The sequence below is a fragment of the Sebastes fasciatus genome, chromosome 18 (assembly GCF_043250625.1).
Source record: "Sebastes fasciatus isolate fSebFas1 chromosome 18, fSebFas1.pri, whole genome shotgun sequence".
NCBI lineage: Eukaryota > Metazoa > Chordata > Actinopteri > Perciformes > Sebastidae > Sebastes > Sebastes fasciatus.
The window spans coordinates 4,623,065-4,640,150 of NC_133812.1; the positions used below are offsets into that span (position 1 = coordinate 4,623,065).

The following is a 17,086-nucleotide window of genomic DNA, read 5'->3' on the forward strand; positions in this document are numbered from 1 at the left end:
GAGCGAATCTCATCCACACCTGGCACCTTACCGCTGAAGAGCTTCTTAACTACCTCACACACCTCTGCCAGGGATATGGGTGACGCTTCCCCCAAGTCCTCAAACTCTGCCTCCTCCACGGAGGATGTGTTGGTCGGGCTCAGGAGCTCTTCAAAATGCTCTTTCCGCCGCTCGATAATATCCTCAGTCAGGGTCAGCAGTTCTGCTCCCCTGCTGAACACAGTCTGAGCCAAAACCTGCTCTCCCTTCTTGAGTCGTCTAACGGTTTGCCAGAACTTCCATGATGCCAAAAGAAAGTCCTTCTCCGCAGCCTCCCGGAAACCAACATATGGTAGGAATATCACATTGCGTGCTGAGTGGCTGCTAATTGGGAATTCTCCATTCTGCTGTGAAGTAACAACTGCTGCTGCTTTACAACTTTTGTCTTTCTTGTTGAATAATCAGCAGCTGGTCTTCCGCGTGACAGGCGGAGATACTGTCCACTATACTAACGAGGACTGCTTCATCCCTGTTTTTGGCACGTCAACGGGCAGGGGGCGCTGTTCCAGTGTATACGGGAAATATACAGAGATATACAGGGAATGATTGAAGTTGAAGGACAGCGACACATTTTGGTTGTGTTGGCTCTGGTAAATCGCAGATGTGAAATGTGGATGAAACCACGTAAATAGACCACTCAATGTCATGTCACGCTGAATTCGGAGGTGATGCCTTTCAGCATTGACTTGGGGGTTTCTGTACCTCAGTGGCTCAAATCTTTTTCTCTTTTGTGAATGTTGTTTTCATGCTGATAATGGGAGGACTGAAACCAGGCTACAATAAACCCTTTTCAACAAATGACTAGATTCATGATGAAGGACTGTTTCTAATAAAATAGACATTTATGGTTAGCGTGCCTACTGCATTTACTGTCACTCAAATCCATGACACAGCAGCTGTGACTGAATCCGGTTTAGAATTTATCATCTGATATCTCCAAGTCAAAAGCTAACATGACGTCTGGCATTTGAAATGTTTGCGGTGAAGTATGCAGGTGCATTAACGCGCCCAGATGCGTAAAAGGGCCTTTTCATCGGTTTCCGTAGTGTAGCGGTTATCACGTTCGCCTCACACGCGAAAGGTCCCCAGTTCGAAACTGGGCGGAAACACATTCCTTTGTTCATCCTTACTCTTTCACAGTCCAAGTCTGCCGAGTTGTATTCCCAGTACACCGGGTAATAAGTAACACTACTTGAAATCGTGTTTGGCTTCCTTCCTTCAGGGAATATATAGATACACGGGGAATCATTGAAGTTGAAGGACAGTGAGACATTCTGGTTGCGTTTGCTCTGGTCGACCGCGGATGTGAAATTTGGATACAACCGCGTAAATAGACTATTCAATGTCATGCCACGCTGAATTCAGAGTTTACACCTTTCAGCATTGACGTGGGGGTTTCTGTTCAACCATACAAGGATAAAGAGGTGGTCCACTGTTCCATGACCAGGACGGAATCCGCTCTGCTCCTTCTTGATCTGAGGCTAGCGCCACCTTTCCAGCACCCTTCCCAGAGAGGCTGAGCAGTGCGATACCTTCATGATTGGAGCACACCCTCCGGTCTCCCTTTTTACAAATGTGAATCACGGCCCCGTTCTGCCATCCCACAGGCACTGTCCCGGACCTCCATGCGAAACTGAAGAGGCGTGTCGGTCAAGACAGCCAAACAATGTGCAAAGCCTTAAGCATCTCAGAGCGAATCTCATCCACACCTGGCACCTTACCGCTGAAGAGCTTCTTAACTACCTCACACACCTCTGCCAGGGATATGGGTGACGCTTCCCCCAAGTCCTCAAACTCTGCCTCCTCCACGGAGGATGTGTTGGTCGGGCTCAGGAGCTCTTCAAAATGCTCTTTCCGCCGCTCGATAATATCCTCAGTCAGGGTCAGCAGTTCTGCTCCCCTGCTGAACACAGTCTGAGCCAAAACCTGCTCTCCCTTCTTGAGTCGTCTAACGGTTTGCCAGAACTTCCATGATGCCAAAAGAAAGTCCTTCTCCGCAGCCTCCCGGAAACCAACATATGGTAGGAATATCACATTGCGTGCTGAGTGGCTGCTAATTGGGAATTCTCCATTCTGCTGTGAAGTAACAACTGCTGCTGCTTTACAACTTTTGTCTTTCTTGTTGAATAATCAGCAGCTGGTCTTCCGCGTGACAGGCGGAGATACTGTCCACTATACTAACGAGGACTGCTTCATCCCTGTTTTTGGCACGTCAACGGGCAGGGGGCGCTGTTCCAGTGTATACGGGAAATATACAGAGATATACAGGGAATGATTGAAGTTGAAGGACAGCGACACATTTTGGTTGTGTTGGCTCTGGTAAATCGCAGATGTGAAATGTGGATGAAACCACGTAAATAGACCACTCAATGTCATGTCACGCTGAATTCGGAGGTGATGCCTTTCAGCATTGACTTGGGGGTTTCTGTACCTCAGTGGCTCAAATCTTTTTCTCTTTTGTGAATGTTGTTTTCATGCTGATAATGGGAGGACTGAAACCAGGCTACAATAAACCCTTTTCAACAAATGACTAGATTCATGATGAAGGACTGTTTCTAATAAAATAGACATTTATGGTTAGCGTGCCTACTGCATTTACTGTCACTCAAATCCATGACACAGCAGCTGTGACTGAATCCGGTTTAGAATTTATCATCTGATATCTCCAAGTCAAAAGCTAACATGACGTCTGGCATTTGAAATGTTTGCGGTGAAGTATGCAGGTGCATTAACGCGCCCAGATGCGTAAAAGGGCCTTTTCATCGGTTTCCGTAGTGTAGCGGTTATCACGTTCGCCTCACACGCGAAAGGTCCCCAGTTCGAAACTGGGCGGAAACACATTCCTTTGTTCATCCTTACTCTTTCACAGTCCAAGTCTGCCGAGTTGTATTCCCAGTACACCGGGTAATAAGTAACACTACTTGAAATCGTGTTTGGCTTCCTTCCTTCAGGGAATATATAGATACACGGGGAATCATTGAAGTTGAAGGACAGTGAGACATTCTGGTTGCGTTTGCTCTGGTCGACCGCGGATGTGAAATTTGGATACAACCGCGTAAATAGACTATTCAATGTCATGCCACGCTGAATTCAGAGTTTACACCTTTCAGCATTGACGTGGGGGTTTCTGTTCAACCATACAAGGATAAAGAGGTGGTCCACTGTTCCATGACCAGGACGGAATCCGCTCTGCTCCTTCTTGATCTGAGGTTCAACAATTGGCTAGCGCCACCTTTCCAGCACCCTTCCCAGAGAGGCTGAGCAGTGCGATACCTTCATGATTGGAGCACACCCTCCGGTCTCCCTTTTTACAAATGTGAATCACGGCCCCGTTCTGCCATCCCACAGGCACTGTCCCGGACCTCCATGCGAAACTGAAGAGGCGTGTCGGTCAAGACAGCCAAACAATGTGCAAAGCCTTAAGCATCTCAGAGCGAATCTCATCCACACCTGGCACCTTACCGCTGAAGAGCTTCTTAACTACCTCACACACCTCTGCCAGGGATATGGGTGACGCTTCCCCCAAGTCCTCAAACTCTGCCTCCTCCACGGAGGATGTGTTGGTCGGGCTCAGGAGCTCTTCAAAATGCTCTTTCCGCCGCTCGATAATATCCTCAGTCAGGGTCAGCAGTTCTGCTCCCCTGCTGAACACAGTCTGAGCCAAAACCTGCTCTCCCTTCTTGAGTCGTCTAACGGTTTGCCAGAACTTCCATGATGCCAAAAGAAAGTCCTTCTCCGCAGCCTCCCGGAAACCAACATATGGTAGGAATATCACATTGCGTGCTGAGTGGCTGCTAATTGGGAATTCTGAAGTAACAACTGCTGCTGCTTTACAACTTTTGTCTTTCTTGTTGAATAATCAGCAGCTGGTCTTCCGCGTGACAGGCGGAGATACTGTCCACTATACTAACGAGGACTGCTTCATCCCTGTTTTTGGCACGTCAACGGGCAGGGGGCGCTGTTCCAGTGTATACGGGAAATATACAGAGATATACAGGGAATGATTGAAGTTGAAGGACAGCGACACATTTTGGTTGTGTTGGCTCTGGTAAATCGCAGATGTGAAATGTGGATGAAACCACGTAAATAGACCACTCAATGTCATGTCACGCTGAATTCGGAGGTGATGCCTTTCAGCATTGACTTGGGGGTTTCTGTACCTCAGTGGCTCAAATCTTTTTCTCTTTTGTGAATGTTGTTTTCATGCTGATAATGGGAGGACTGAAACCAGGCTACAATAAACCCTTTTCAACAAATGACTAGATTCATGATGAAGGACTGTTTCTAATAAAATAGACATTTATGGTTAGCGTGCCTACTGCATTTACTGTCACTCAAATCCATGACACAGCAGCTGTGACTGAATCCGGTTTAGAATTTATCATCTGATATCTCCAAGTCAAAAGCTAACATGACGTCTGGCATTTGAAATGTTTGCGGTGAAGTATGCAGGTGCATTAACGCGCCCAGATGCGTAAAAGGGCCTTTTCATCGGTTTCCGTAGTGTAGCGGTTATCACGTTCGCCTCACACGCGAAAGGTCCCCAGTTCGAAACTGGGCGGAAACACATTCCTTTGTTCATCCTTACTCTTTCACAGTCCAAGTCTGCCGAGTTGTATTCCCAGTACACCGGGTAATAAGTAACACTACTTGAAATCGTGTTTGGCTTCCTTCCTTCAGGGAATATATAGATACACGGGGAGTCATTGAAGTTGAAGGACAGTGAGACATTCTGGTTGCGTTTGCTCTGGTCGACCGCGGATGTGAAATTTGGATACAACCGCGTAAATAGACTATTCAATGTCATGCCACGCTGAATTCAGAGTTTACACCTTTCAGCATTGACGTGGGGGTTTCTGTTCAACCATACAAGGATAAAGAGGTGGTCCACTGTTCCATGACCAGGACGGAATCCGCTCTGCTCCTTCTTGATCTGAGGTTCAACAATTGGCTAGCGCCACCTTTCCAGCACCCTTCCCAGAGAGGCTGAGCAGTGCGATACCTTCATGATTGGAGCACACCCTCCGGTCTCCCTTTTTACAAATGTGAATCACGGCCCCGTTCTGCCATCCCACAGGCACTGTCCCGGACCTCCATGCGAAACTGAAGAGGCGTGTCGGTCAAGACAGCCAAACAATGTGCAAAGCCTTAAGCATCTCAGAGCGAATCTCATCCACACCTGGCACCTTACCGCTGAAGAGCTTCTTAACTACCTCACACACCTCTGCCAGGGATATGGGTGACGCTTCCCCCAAGTCCTCAAACTCTGCCTCCTCCACGGAGGATGTGTTGGTCGGGCTCAGGAGCTCTTCAAAATGCTCTTTCCGCCGCTCGATAATATCCTCAGTCAGGGTCAGCAGTTCTGCTCCCCTGCTGAACACAGTCTGAGCCAAAACCTGCTCTCCCTTCTTGAGTCGTCTAACGGTTTGCCAGAACTTCCATGATGCCAAAAGAAAGTCCTTCTCCGCAGCCTCCCGGAAACCAACATATGGTAGGAATATCACATTGCGTGCTGAGTGGCTGCTAATTGGGAATTCTCCATTCTGCTGTGAAGTAACAACTGCTGCTGCTTTACAACTTTTGTCTTTCTTGTTGAATAATCAGCAGCTGGTCTTCCGCGTGACAGGCGGAGATACTGTCCACTATACTAACGAGGACTGCTTCATCCCTGTTTTTGGCACGTCAACGGGCAGGGGGCGCTGTTCCAGTGTATACGGGAAATATACAGAGATATACAGGGAATGATTGAAGTTGAAGGACAGCGACACATTTTGGTTGTGTTGGCTCTGGTAAATCGCAGATGTGAAATGTGGATGAAACCACGTAAATAGACCACTCAATGTCATGTCACGCTGAATTCGGAGGTGATGCCTTTCAGCATTGACTTGGGGGTTTCTGTACCTCAGTGGCTCAAATCTTTTTCTCTTTTGTGAATGTTGTTTTCATGCTGATAATGGGAGGACTGAAACCAGGCTACAATAAACCCTTTTCAACAAATGACTAGATTCATGATGAAGGACTGTTTCTAATAAAATAGACATTTATGGTTAGCGTGCCTACTGCATTTACTGTCACTCAAATCCATGACACAGCAGCTGTGACTGAATCCGGTTTAGAATTTATCATCTGATATCTCCAAGTCAAAAGCTAACATGACGTCTGGCATTTGAAATGTTTGCGGTGAAGTATGCAGGTGCATTAACGCGCCCAGATGCGTAAAAGGGCCTTTTCATCGGTTTCCGTAGTGTAGCGGTTATCACGTTCGCCTCACACGCGAAAGGTCCCCAGTTCGAAACTGGGCGGAAACACATTCCTTTGTTCATCCTTACTCTTTCACAGTCCAAGTCTGCCGAGTTGTATTCCCAGTACACCGGGTAATAAGTAACACTACTTGAAATCGTGTTTGGCTTCCTTCCTTCAGGGAATATATAGATACACGGGGAATCATTGAAGTTGAAGGACAGTGAGACATTCTGGTTGCGTTTGCTCTGGTCGACCGCGGATGTGAAATTTGGATACAACCGCGTAAATAGACTATTCAATGTCATGCCACGCTGAATTCAGAGTTTACACCTTTCAGCATTGACGTGGGGGTTTCTGTTCAACCATACAAGGATAAAGAGGTGGTCCACTGTTCCATGACCAGGACGGAATCCGCTCTGCTCCTTCTTGATCTGAGGCTAGCGCCACCTTTCCAGCACCCTTCCCAGAGAGGCTGAGCAGTGCGATACCTTCATGATTGGAGCACACCCTCCGGTCTCCCTTTTTACAAATGTGAATCACGGCCCCGTTCTGCCATCCCACAGGCACTGTCCCGGACCTCCATGCGAAACTGAAGAGGCGTGTCGGTCAAGACAGCCAAACAATGTGCAAAGCCTTAAGCATCTCAGAGCGAATCTCATCCACACCTGGCACCTTACCGCTGAAGAGCTTCTTAACTACCTCACACACCTCTGCCAGGGATATGGGTGACGCTTCCCCCAAGTCCTCAAACTCTGCCTCCTCCACGGAGGATGTGTTGGTCGGGCTCAGGAGCTCTTCAAAATGCTCTTTCCGCCGCTCGATAATATCCTCAGTCAGGGTCAGCAGTTCTGCTCCCCTGCTGAACACAGTCTGAGCCAAAACCTGCTCTCCCTTCTTGAGTCGTCTAACGGTTTGCCAGAACTTCCATGATGCCAAAAGAAAGTCCTTCTCCGCAGCCTCCCGGAAACCAACATATGGTAGGAATATCACATTGCGTGCTGAGTGGCTGCTAATTGGGAATTCTCCATTCTGCTGTGAAGTAACAACTGCTGCTGCTTTACAACTTTTGTCTTTCTTGTTGAATAATCAGCAGCTGGTCTTCCGCGTGACAGGCGGAGATACTGTCCACTATACTAACGAGGACTGCTTCATCCCTGTTTTTGGCACGTCAACGGGCAGGGGGCGCTGTTCCAGTGTATACGGGAAATATACAGAGATATACAGGGAATGATTGAAGTTGAAGGACAGCGACACATTTTGGTTGTGTTGGCTCTGGTAAATCGCAGATGTGAAATGTGGATGAAACCACGTAAATAGACCACTCAATGTCATGTCACGCTGAATTCGGAGGTGATGCCTTTCAGCATTGACTTGGGGGTTTCTGTACCTCAGTGGCTCAAATCTTTTTCTCTTTTGTGAATGTTGTTTTCATGCTGATAATGGGAGGACTGAAACCAGGCTACAATAAACCCTTTTCAACAAATGACTAGATTCATGATGAAGGACTGTTTCTAATAAAATAGACATTTATGGTTAGCGTGCCTACTGCATTTACTGTCACTCAAATCCATGACACAGCAGCTGTGACTGAATCCGGTTTAGAATTTATCATCTGATATCTCCAAGTCAAAAGCTAACATGACGTCTGGCATTTGAAATGTTTGCGGTGAAGTATGCAGGTGCATTAACGCGCCCAGATGCGTAAAAGGGCCTTTTCATCGGTTTCCGTAGTGTAGCGGTTATCACGTTCGCCTAACACGCGAAAGGTCCCCAGTTCGAAACTGGGCGGAAACACATTCCTTTGTTCATCCTTACTCTTTCACAGTCCAAGTCTGCCGAGTTGTATTCCCAGTACACCGGGTAATAAGTAACACTACTTGAAATCGTGTTTGGCTTCCTTCCTTCAGGGAATATATAGATACACGGGGAATCATTGAAGTTGAAGGACAGTGAGACATTCTGGTTGCGTTTGCTCTGGTCGACCGCGGATGTGAAATTTGGATACAACCGCGTAAATAGACTATTCAATGTCATGCCACGCTGAATTCAGAGTTTACACCTTTCAGCATTGACGTGGGGGTTTCTGTTCAACCATACAAGGATAAAGAGGTGGTCCACTGTTCCATGACCAGGACGGAATCCGCTCTGCTCCTTCTTGATCTGAGGCTAGCGCCACCTTTCCAGCACCCTTCCCAGAGAGGCTGAGCAGTGCGATACCTTCATGATTGGAGCACACCCTCCGGTCTCCCTTTTTACAAATGTGAATCACGGCCCCGTTCTGCCATCCCACAGGCACTGTCCCGGACCTCCATGCGAAACTGAAGAGGCGTGTCGGTCAAGACAGCCAAACAATGTGCAAAGCCTTAAGCATCTCAGAGCGAATCTCATCCACACCTGGCACCTTACCGCTGAAGAGCTTCTTAACTACCTCACACACCTCTGCCAGGGATATGGGTGACGCTTCCCCCAAGTCCTCAAACTCTGCCTCCTCCACGGAGGATGTGTTGGTCGGGCTCAGGAGCTCTTCAAAATGCTCTTTCCGCCGCTCGATAATATCCTCAGTCAGGGTCAGCAGTTCTGCTCCCCTGCTGAACACAGTCTGAGCCAAAACCTGCTCTCCCTTCTTGAGTCGTCTAACGGTTTGCCAGAACTTCCATGATGCCAAAAGAAAGTCCTTCTCCGCAGCCTCCCGGAAACCAACATATGGTAGGAATATCACATTGCGTGCTGAGTGGCTGCTAATTGGGAATTCTCCATTCTGCTGTGAAGTAACAACTGCTGCTGCTTTACAACTTTTGTCTTTCTTGTTGAATAATCAGCAGCTGGTCTTCCGCGTGACAGGCGGAGATACTGTCCACTATACTAACGAGGACTGCTTCATCCCTGTTTTTGGCACGTCAACGGGCAGGGGGCGCTGTTCCAGTGTATACGGGAAATATACAGAGATATACAGGGAATGATTGAAGTTGAAGGACAGCGACACATTTTGGTTGTGTTGGCTCTGGTAAATCGCAGATGTGAAATGTGGATGAAACCACGTAAATAGACCACTCAATGTCATGTCACGCTGAATTCGGAGGTGATGCCTTTCAGCATTGACTTGGGGGTTTCTGTACCTCAGTGGCTCAAATCTTTTTCTCTTTTGTGAATGTTGTTTTCATGCTGATAATGGGAGGACTGAAACCAGGCTACAATAAACCCTTTTCAACAAATGACTAGATTCATGATGAAGGACTGTTTCTAATAAAATAGACATTTATGGTTAGCGTGCCTACTGCATTTACTGTCACTCAAATCCATGACACAGCAGCTGTGACTGAATCCGGTTTAGAATTTATCATCTGATATCTCCAAGTCAAAAGCTAACATGACGTCTGGCATTTGAAATGTTTGCGGTGAAGTATGCAGGTGCATTAACGCGCCCAGATGCGTAAAAGGGCCTTTTCATCGGTTTCCGTAGTGTAGCGGTTATCACGTTCGCCTAACACGCGAAAGGTCCCCAGTTCGAAACTGGGCGGAAACACATTCCTTTGTTCATCCTTACTCTTTCACAGTCCAAGTCTGCCGAGTTGTATTCCCAGTACACCGGGTAATAAGTAACACTACTTGAAATCGTGTTTGGCTTCCTTCCTTCAGGGAATATATAGATACACGGGGAATCATTGAAGTTGAAGGACAGTGAGACATTCTGGTTGCGTTTGCTCTGGTCGACCGCGGATGTGAAATTTGGATACAACCGCGTAAATAGACTATTCAATGTCATGCCACGCTGAATTCAGAGTTTACACCTTTCAGCATTGACGTGGGGGTTTCTGTTCAACCATACAAGGATAAAGAGGTGGTCCACTGTTCCATGACCAGGACGGAATCCGCTCTGCTCCTTCTTGATCTGAGGTTCAACAATTGGCTAGCGCCACCTTTCCAGCACCCTTCCCAGAGAGGCTGAGCAGTGCGATACCTTCATGATTGGAGCACACCCTCCGGTCTCCCTTTTTACAAATGTGAATCACGGCCCCGTTCTGCCATCCCACAGGCACTGTCCCGGACCTCCATGCGAAACTGAAGAGGCGTGTCGGTCAAGACAGCCAAACAATGTGCAAAGCCTTAAGCATCTCAGAGCGAATCTCATCCACACCTGGCACCTTACCGCTGAAGAGCTTCTTAACTACCTCACACACCTCTGCCAGGGATATGGGTGACGCTTCCCCCAAGTCCTCAAACTCTGCCTCCTCCACGGAGGATGTGTTGGTCGGGCTCAGGAGCTCTTCAAAATGCTCTTTCCGCCGCTCGATAATATCCTCAGTCAGGGTCAGCAGTTCTGCTCCCCTGCTGAACACAGTCTGAGCCAAAACCTGCTCTCCCTTCTTGAGTCGTCTAACGGTTTGCCAGAACTTCCATGATGCCAAAAGAAAGTCCTTCTCCGCAGCCTCCCGGAAACCAACATATGGTAGGAATATCACATTGCGTGCTGAGTGGCTGCTAATTGGGAATTCTCCATTCTGCTGTGAAGTAACAACTGCTGCTGCTTTACAACTTTTGTCTTTCTTGTTGAATAATCAGCAGCTGGTCTTCCGCGTGACAGGCGGAGATACTGTCCACTATACTAACGAGGACTGCTTCATCCCTGTTTTTGGCACGTCAACGGGCAGGGGGCGCTGTTCCAGTGTATACGGGAAATATACAGAGATATACAGGGAATGATTGAAGTTGAAGGACAGCGACACATTTTGGTTGTGTTGGCTCTGGTAAATCGCAGATGTGAAATGTGGATGAAACCACGTAAATAGACCACTCAATGTCATGTCACGCTGAATTCGGAGGTGATGCCTTTCAGCATTGACTTGGGGGTTTCTGTACCTCAGTGGCTCAAATCTTTTTCTCTTTTGTGAATGTTGTTTTCATGCTGATAATGGGAGGACTGAAACCAGGCTACAATAAACCCTTTTCAACAAATGACTAGATTCATGATGAAGGACTGTTTCTAATAAAATAGACATTTATGGTTAGCGTGCCTACTGCATTTACTGTCACTCAAATCCATGACACAGCAGCTGTGACTGAATCCGGTTTAGAATTTATCATCTGATATCTCCAAGTCAAAAGCTAACATGACGTCTGGCATTTGAAATGTTTGCGGTGAAGTATGCAGGTGCATTAACGCGCCCAGATGCGTAAAAGGGCCTTTTCATCGGTTTCCGTAGTGTAGCGGTTATCACGTTCGCCTAACACGCGAAAGGTCCCCAGTTCGAAACTGGGCGGAAACACATTCCTTTGTTCATCCTTACTCTTTCACAGTCCAAGTCTGCCGAGTTGTATTCCCAGTACACCGGGTAATAAGTAACACTACTTGAAATCGTGTTTGGCTTCCTTCCTTCAGGGAATATATAGATACACGGGGAATCATTGAAGTTGAAGGACAGTGAGACATTCTGGTTGCGTTTGCTCTGGTCGACCGCGGATGTGAAATTTGGATACAACCGCGTAAATAGACTATTCAATGTCATGCCACGCTGAATTCAGAGTTTACACCTTTCAGCATTGACGTGGGGGTTTCTGTTCAACCATACAAGGATAAAGAGGTGGTCCACTGTTCCATGACCAGGACGGAATCCGCTCTGCTCCTTCTTGATCTGAGGTTCAACAATTGGCTAGCGCCACCTTTCCAGCACCCTTCCCAGAGAGGCTGAGCAGTGCGATACCTTCATGATTGGAGCACACCCTCCGGTCTCCCTTTTTACAAATGTGAATCACGGCCCCGTTCTGCCATCCCACAGGCACTGTCCCGGACCTCCATGCGAAACTGAAGAGGCGTGTCGGTCAAGACAGCCAAACAATGTGCAAAGCCTTAAGCATCTCAGAGCGAATCTCATCCACACCTGGCACCTTACCGCTGAAGAGCTTCTTAACTACCTCACACACCTCTGCCAGGGATATGGGTGACGCTTCCCCCAAGTCCTCAAACTCTGCCTCCTCCACGGAGGATGTGTTGGTCGGGCTCAGGAGCTCTTCAAAATGCTCTTTCCGCCGCTCGATAATATCCTCAGTCAGGGTCAGCAGTTCTGCTCCCCTGCTGAACACAGTCTGAGCCAAAACCTGCTCTCCCTTCTTGAGTCGTCTAACGGTTTGCCAGAACTTCCATGATGCCAAAAGAAAGTCCTTCTCCGCAGCCTCCCGGAAACCAACATATGGTAGGAATATCACATTGCGTGCTGAGTGGCTGCTAATTGGGAATTCTCCATTCTGCTGTGAAGTAACAACTGCTGCTGCTTTACAACTTTTGTCTTTCTTGTTGAATAATCAGCAGCTGGTCTTCCGCGTGACAGGCGGAGATACTGTCCACTATACTAACGAGGACTGCTTCATCCCTGTTTTTGGCACGTCAACGGGCAGGGGGCGCTGTTCCAGTGTATACGGGAAATATACAGAGATATACAGGGAATGATTGAAGTTGAAGGACAGCGACACATTTTGGTTGTGTTGGCTCTGGTAAATCGCAGATGTGAAATGTGGATGAAACCACGTAAATAGACCACTCAATGTCATGTCACGCTGAATTCGGAGGTGATGCCTTTCAGCATTGACTTGGGGGTTTCTGTACCTCAGTGGCTCAAATCTTTTTCTCTTTTGTGAATGTTGTTTTCATGCTGATAATGGGAGGACTGAAACCAGGCTACAATAAACCCTTTTCAACAAATGACTAGATTCATGATGAAGGACTGTTTCTAATAAAATAGACATTTATGGTTAGCGTGCCTACTGCATTTACTGTCACTCAAATCCATGACACAGCAGCTGTGACTGAATCCGGTTTAGAATTTATCATCTGATATCTCCAAGTCAAAAGCTAACATGACGTCTGGCATTTGAAATGTTTGCGGTGAAGTATGCAGGTGCATTAACGCGCCCAGATGCGTAAAAGGGCCTTTTCATCGGTTTCCGTAGTGTAGCGGTTATCACGTTCGCCTCACACGCGAAAGGTCCCCAGTTCGAAACTGGGCGGAAACACATTCCTTTGTTCATCCTTACTCTTTCACAGTCCAAGTCTGCCGAGTTGTATTCCCAGTACACCGGGTAATAAGTAACACTACTTGAAATCGTGTTTGGCTTCCTTCCTTCAGGGAATATATAGATACACGGGGAATCATTGAAGTTGAAGGACAGTGAGACATTCTGGTTGCGTTTGCTCTGGTCGACCGCGGATGTGAAATTTGGATACAACCGCGTAAATAGACTATTCAATGTCATGCCACGCTGAATTCAGAGTTTACACCTTTCAGCATTGACGTGGGGGTTTCTGTTCAACCATACAAGGATAAAGAGGTGGTCCACTGTTCCATGACCAGGACGGAATCCGCTCTGCTCCTTCTTGATCTGAGGTTCAACAATTGGCTAGCGCCACCTTTCCAGCACCCTTCCCAGAGAGGCTGAGCAGTGCGATACCTTCATGATTGGAGCACACCCTCCGGTCTCCCTTTTTACAAATGTGAATCACGGCCCCGTTCTGCCATCCCACAGGCACTGTCCCGGACCTCCATGCGAAACTGAAGAGGCGTGTCGGTCAAGACAGCCAAACAATGTGCAAAGCCTTAAGCATCTCAGAGCGAATCTCATCCACACCTGGCACCTTACCGCTGAAGAGCTTCTTAACTACCTCACACACCTCTGCCAGGGATATGGGTGACGCTTCCCCCAAGTCCTCAAACTCTGCCTCCTCCACGGAGGATGTGTTGGTCGGGCTCAGGAGCTCTTCAAAATGCTCTTTCCGCCGCTCGATAATATCCTCAGTCAGGGTCAGCAGTTCTGCTCCCCTGCTGAACACAGTCTGAGCCAAAACCTGCTCTCCCTTCTTGAGTCGTCTAACGGTTTGCCAGAACTTCCATGATGCCAAAAGAAAGTCCTTCTCCGCAGCCTCCCGGAAACCAACATATGGTAGGAATATCACATTGCGTGCTGAGTGGCTGCTAATTGGGAATTCTCCATTCTGCTGTGAAGTAACAACTGCTGCTGCTTTACAACTTTTGTCTTTCTTGTTGAATAATCAGCAGCTGGTCTTCCGCGTGACAGGCGGAGATACTGTCCACTATACTAACGAGGACTGCTTCATCCCTGTTTTTGGCACGTCAACGGGCAGGGGGCGCTGTTCCAGTGTATACGGGAAATATACAGAGATATACAGGGAATGATTGAAGTTGAAGGACAGCGACACATTTTGGTTGTGTTGGCTCTGGTAAATCGCAGATGTGAAATGTGGATGAAACCACGTAAATAGACCACTCAATGTCATGTCACGCTGAATTCGGAGGTGATGCCTTTCAGCATTGACTTGGGGGTTTCTGTACCTCAGTGGCTCAAATCTTTTTCTCTTTTGTGAATGTTGTTTTCATGCTGATAATGGGAGGACTGAAACCAGGCTACAATAAACCCTTTTCAACAAATGACTAGATTCATGATGAAGGACTGTTTCTAATAAAATAGACATTTATGGTTAGCGTGCCTACTGCATTTACTGTCACTCAAATCCATGACACAGCAGCTGTGACTGAATCCGGTTTAGAATTTATCATCTGATATCTCCAAGTCAAAAGCTAACATGACGTCTGGCATTTGAAATGTTTGCGGTGAAGTATGCAGGTGCATTAACGCGCCCAGATGCGTAAAAGGGCCTTTTCATCGGTTTCCGTAGTGTAGCGGTTATCACGTTCGCCTCACACGCGAAAGGTCCCCAGTTCGAAACTGGGCGGAAACACATTCCTTTGTTCATCCTTACTCTTTCACAGTCCAAGTCTGCCGAGTTGTATTCCCAGTACACCGGGTAATAAGTAACACTACTTGAAATCGTGTTTGGCTTCCTTCCTTCAGGGAATATATAGATACACGGGGAATCATTGAAGTTGAAGGACAGTGAGACATTCTGGTTGCGTTTGCTCTGGTCGACCGCGGATGTGAAATTTGGATACAACCGCGTAAATAGACTATTCAATGTCATGCCACGCTGAATTCAGAGTTTACACCTTTCAGCATTGACGTGGGGGTTTCTGTTCAACCATACAAGGATAAAGAGGTGGTCCACTGTTCCATGACCAGGACGGAATCCGCTCTGCTCCTTCTTGATCTGAGGTTCAACAATTGGCTAGCGCCACCTTTCCAGCACCCTTCCCAGAGAGGCTGAGCAGTGCGATACCTTCATGATTGGAGCACACCCTCCGGTCTCCCTTTTTACAAATGTGAATCACGGCCCCGTTCTGCCATCCCACAGGCACTGTCCCGGACCTCCATGCGAAACTGAAGAGGCGTGTCGGTCAAGACAGCCAAACAATGTGCAAAGCCTTAAGCATCTTAGAGCGAATCTCATCCACACCTGGCACCTTACCGCTGAAGAGCTTCTTAACTACCTCACACACCTCTGCCAGGGATATGGGTGACGCTTCCCCCAAGTCCTCAAACTCTGCCTCCTCCACGGAGGATGTGTTGGTCGGGCTCAGGAGCTCTTCAAAATGCTCTTTCCGCCGCTCGATAATATCCTCAGTCAGGGTCAGCAGTTCTGCTCCCCTGCTGAACACAGTCTGAGCCAAAACCTGCTCTCCCTTCTTGAGTCGTCTAACGGTTTGCCAGAACTTCCATGATGCCAAAAGAAAGTCCTTCTCCGCAGCCTCCCGGAAACCAACATATGGTAGGAATATCACATTGCGTGCTGAGTGGCTGCTAATTGGGAATTCTCCATTCTGCTGTGAAGTAACAACTGCTGCTGCTTTACAACTTTTGTCTTTCTTGTTGAATAATCAGCAGCTGGTCTTCCGCGTGACAGGCGGAGATACTGTCCACTATACTAACGAGGACTGCTTCATCCCTGTTTTTGGCACGTCAACGGGCAGGGGGCGCTGTTCCAGTGTATACGGGAAATATACAGAGATATACAGGGAATGATTGAAGTTGAAGGACAGCGACACATTTTGGTTGTGTTGGCTCTGGTAAATCGCAGATGTGAAATGTGGATGAAACCACGTAAATAGACCACTCAATGTCATGTCACGCTGAATTCGGAGGTGATGCCTTTCAGCATTGACTTGGGGGTTTCTGTACCTCAGTGGCTCAAATCTTTTTCTCTTTTGTGAATGTTGTTTTCATGCTGATAATGGGAGGACTGAAACCAGGCTACAATAAACCCTTTTCAACAAATGACTAGATTCATGATGAAGGACTGTTTCTAATAAAATAGACATTTATGGTTAGCGTGCCTACTGCATTTACTGTCACTCAAATCCATGACACAGCAGCTGTGACTGAATCCGGTTTAGAATTTATCATCTGATATCTCCAAGTCAAAAGCTAACATGACGTCTGGCATTTGAAATGTTTGCGGTGAAGTATGCAGGTGCATTAACGCGCCCAGATGCGTAAAAGGGCCTTTTCATCGGTTTCCGTAGTGTAGCGGTTATCACGTTCGCCTAACACGCGAAAGGTCCCCAGTTCGAAACTGGGCGGAAACACATTCCTTTGTTCATCCTTACTCTTTCACAGTCCAAGTCTGCCGAGTTGTATTCCCAGTACACCGGGTAATAAGTAACACTACTTGAAATCGTGTTTGGCTTCCTTCCTTCAGGGAATATATAGATACACGGGGAATCATTGAAGTTGAAGGACAGTGAGACATTCTGGTTGCGTTTGCTCTGGTCGACCGCGGATGTGAAATTTGGATACAACCGCGTAAATAGACTATTCAATGTCATGCCACGCTGAATTCAGAGTTTACACCTTTCAGCATTGACGTGGGGGTTTCTGTTCAACCATACAAGGATAAAGAGGT

At 47.5% G+C, this 17,086-nt stretch overlaps 1 protein-coding gene, 1 long non-coding RNA gene and 10 other non-coding genes across 13 annotated transcripts in view; 10 read left to right on the top strand and 2 right to left on the bottom strand.

The window, feature by feature from the left end:
* LOC141756678 (uncharacterized) overlaps positions 1-17,086 on the bottom strand; it is a 254,987-nt gene that overhangs the window by 177,691 nt on the left and 60,210 nt on the right. The gene's annotated exons all lie outside the window — the stretch shown is intronic.
* Positions 1-17,086, bottom strand: part of LOC141756667 (delta(14)-sterol reductase TM7SF2-like) — a 184,247-nt gene that overhangs the window by 142,212 nt on the left and 24,949 nt on the right. The gene's annotated exons all lie outside the window — the stretch shown is intronic.
* Positions 1,076-1,148, top strand: trnav-cac (transfer RNA valine (anticodon CAC)). Its single transcript has one exon. It is a non-coding gene; the product is annotated as a tRNA-Val (tRNA).
* trnav-cac (transfer RNA valine (anticodon CAC)) lies at positions 2,805-2,877 on the top strand. Its single transcript has one exon. It is a non-coding gene; the product is annotated as a tRNA-Val (tRNA).
* Positions 4,534-4,606, top strand: trnav-cac (transfer RNA valine (anticodon CAC)). The gene has a single exon. It is a non-coding gene; the product is annotated as a tRNA-Val (tRNA).
* Positions 6,275-6,347, top strand: trnav-cac (transfer RNA valine (anticodon CAC)). Its single transcript has one exon. It is a non-coding gene; the product is annotated as a tRNA-Val (tRNA).
* trnav-aac (transfer RNA valine (anticodon AAC)) lies at positions 8,004-8,076 on the top strand. Its single transcript has one exon. It is a non-coding gene; the product is annotated as a tRNA-Val (tRNA).
* trnav-aac (transfer RNA valine (anticodon AAC)) lies at positions 9,733-9,805 on the top strand. The gene has a single exon. It is a non-coding gene; the product is annotated as a tRNA-Val (tRNA).
* trnav-aac (transfer RNA valine (anticodon AAC)) lies at positions 11,474-11,546 on the top strand. Its single transcript has one exon. It is a non-coding gene; the product is annotated as a tRNA-Val (tRNA).
* trnav-cac (transfer RNA valine (anticodon CAC)) lies at positions 13,215-13,287 on the top strand. The gene has a single exon. It is a non-coding gene; the product is annotated as a tRNA-Val (tRNA).
* On the top strand, positions 14,956-15,028 carry trnav-cac (transfer RNA valine (anticodon CAC)). The gene has a single exon. It is a non-coding gene; the product is annotated as a tRNA-Val (tRNA).
* trnav-aac (transfer RNA valine (anticodon AAC)) lies at positions 16,697-16,769 on the top strand. Its single transcript has one exon. It is a non-coding gene; the product is annotated as a tRNA-Val (tRNA).